The sequence below is a fragment of the Limulus polyphemus genome, unplaced genomic scaffold (assembly GCF_000517525.1).
Source record: "Limulus polyphemus unplaced genomic scaffold, Limulus_polyphemus-2.1.2 Scaffold1106, whole genome shotgun sequence".
Taxonomy (NCBI): domain Eukaryota; kingdom Metazoa; phylum Arthropoda; class Merostomata; order Xiphosura; family Limulidae; genus Limulus; species Limulus polyphemus.
Genome location: NW_013666716.1, coordinates 303,452 through 306,496, shown reverse-complemented (window position 1 = coordinate 306,496; position 3,045 = coordinate 303,452). Strand labels below are relative to the sequence as shown.

Here is a 3,045-nt window from a genome sequence, read left to right as displayed (position 1 = left end):
GTGTGTGTGTGTGTGTGTGTGTATACACACACTGTAATATGTGAAAATAATAAAATATCTGTCAATTCATTTTTACAAAATATCCATTAATACCTTATTGAAAAGCAAACAATCATTGGTAATTTTATTCTCCTTTAAATATTTTATGGATATATAGTAACTGTGATACCATTATATCATGAAGTCCACTATACTACATCACTAAATCTATATGTTCCTCAAAGTTTATGTATTTTTTTAGTTTTGGATGAAATAAAAAATGCGCTATTGACTGCCTACAAACCTGACCTTGGATTTCTTGCCTCCAGATTTCGTTAATATAGAATGTATCCTTTTAAAGGACAGTTGGGCCTTAGTAATCACCAGGTGAAATTGTGTAGGTTTTAGTGCAACAGTCATATAGAAGGATAAAGCAAGCACTATCCATGATTTTTAAGTGCAGTTTGTAGAGCTTGGGTGAATGAGTTTGTTCATACCACTATCATGTAAGTTAAAATTTTTATGTAAAGAACAGTTTTAAATCTGGCTTAAATGAGTAGAGAGAAATGTGCAACTTAGTCTGTTAGTGATCTGGTAAATAAAATTTAACTGTGAGCCCAATAACACCATAATCTAAGAGTTAATCTGAGAATTACAACTCCTACACTTATTTTGCCCAATTTTCTTCTTGTTCTCACTTTTATTTTGAAAGTTATCTAGAGCCATTTCTGTTAATAGATTCTATATATTCTGCAGAAAACTAGTACATCTCTCTTTTTTATTCTATTAACAACACACACATATATATACCAGCCGAATCCTGCAAAGCTATAATTATTGCAGAAGTAAACTCACGTATATATATATTTTTGTGTATATATATATAAATAACAAATATAGCACCAAGCTCAAGTTTACCATAAACTTCTTTTACAGCAATACTGGCAATTCTGAAGTGCCCAAGATGTGGTTATTTAGTGCTATTGGTTAGCATCTTGAATGTATTGTGTAAACATTTCCAGTTTTCTAGGCAGTTTCTTCACCACTCTGAAGTTGGTTGTACGAACATTCTGGCTTCTTTAAGCCGTGGTCCTATTGGAAGTGTGCTCACATTATAGACTGATTGATTATCCTAAGACATGGTAACCCAAATATTACTTTTTGTCATTCTGGTCCCAAGGATTGTTGTGGATAGAGTACTGCAGCTTTAATTGGCAATGAGGCATTAGTAGAATTGATAGTGCTACTGGTGAAAGTAGGCACTTTTTTCAGGGTCATCGGCTTCTAAAAAGTAAAATTCCAATAAAGGGACTGAAACAATGCCATCGTAAAATGAGGAGGATCCAGAAACTGATTTAAATGGGATAAGTTGAGGACAGGTCTCCAATCTCTGGTTTTTCTTGGGGACAATGAAAAGCAGAGAGTAAAAACCCGGATGAAGGGGAAACACAGGCTTGATAGCTTCCTTAGGAATAAGTATGCAACCTGGCCACATCACCATGAGACTCCATAGAACAAGGACAGACACTAAAAATGGAGCCATCCTTAAATCCCTGAGGGAAGATGGGGAGAGATAAACCCCCGCAAGCAGCATGTATCTCCCCAACAAGTCCTAACCAAAAAGCAGCCAGGTAAGTAGGGAAAGGGCTGATGAAGAGAGCCTCACCAAAGTCAACCACAGAATGGACCCAAGGTCTTCCAAAAATCGTTGGAAAAACAATGAAAGGCCTCAGACATAAGTTAGAAAGAGAAGAGATAATGCAAATTGTTAGTAAGTGTAAGATGAATCCTTGAAAATTGTACCTGTGAAAATCATACAGAAGCTTCAGGATTAAAACCCCAAAGGGTAACAGTGGATTGAATTGTTGGGAATCTAAATGAAATGCTAAAGCATATTGATCAGAAACTCAAGGGAATCAAAGCATACCAACACCCAAACTGTGATAAAAACTGCTGTGCATGAACTTAAATGAAGGGGGAAACACCAAATAGTCCGAGTTAGGGATCTCACACAAAAGGGGAAGGAAAGGCATAACCGAAAACAAGAAACATTCGAAGTGTGATAAATCAGTGTCATTAAGTGGAGGAGAGGAGTAAAAGGTTGTACCTCCTCCAAAGGTGCAGGATGTGGCCATATGGCAAAAGAAGAAGCAGGAAATAGGCTGTTGAAATCATACTCATCCTGAACATTCTCATCAACCTGAAGAGGTGCTGACCATTGCCGAGAAGAAGGCCCAGGCCTCATGTAAGAAGCTATTTCCCTATGAACCAAGGCTTTTACCTCCCTGGCAGACAATGTTGAAACTGAGGCCTGGATAACAGGAGTTTGTGCATTCCCAGTAACATCTGGAACAGTGATGGCAATCATGGTAAATCATAAATTCATAATTCACAATAATTTGTATGAAAATGGTAATTAAAAACAAGAACAAAGTCCAATTCATGCCAATGGAGAAAATGAGGTTCATATAACATAGTATAGAGGGATCTAGGTACTCTAGGAGAGTGCATCATGCATATTGTTGGAGAGTTATCACATGCTAAATGAGCATCATGAACTTGTGGGGTATAAAGGCTAGCATGTTAAGCAAGAAAATTTCTTTGCAATGCATTAGAGGGCAGTGGAAGATCAAGAAAAGCTATTGTGTGAGAAGAGGTATGTATCATATCAGAAGTTTATTGGAAGGCTGACAAAGTTTTCCAACTTTATAGCTGTAGCAATATCAGTGACACTATCTATTTTGGAGGTTCTGTGTGAATGGCAGAAACAGTTAATTTGGTATAAAGCAAGTGATGATCAAAGAAGGTTTAATGTTATGTAGAAAATAAAATAGGAGGATGGCTGTAGTCACTGTAACTATTGGTTGGTCAAGAGTTCAGGCTAAAGCACAGGTTAGCACAAACATTACATGAACTGTAATGTTAGTAGTCTATATAAATATTAGGTCATCAAGAAATTAATGTCACTTTTTTTAGATGAAAAAACCTGAATAACTTATAAATCAAGAGAAAACATTTACTAAATGCAATAGTCTCCATTCTTATCCTTGATGATTTTTCCATCTT

At 36.3% G+C, this 3,045-nt stretch overlaps 1 protein-coding gene across 6 annotated transcripts in view; it reads right to left on the bottom strand.

Moving 5' to 3' along the window:
• Window positions 1-3,045, bottom strand: part of LOC106462160 (centrosomal protein of 76 kDa-like) — a 90,879-nt gene that overhangs the window by 19,451 nt on the left and 68,383 nt on the right. The gene's annotated exons all lie outside the window — the stretch shown is intronic.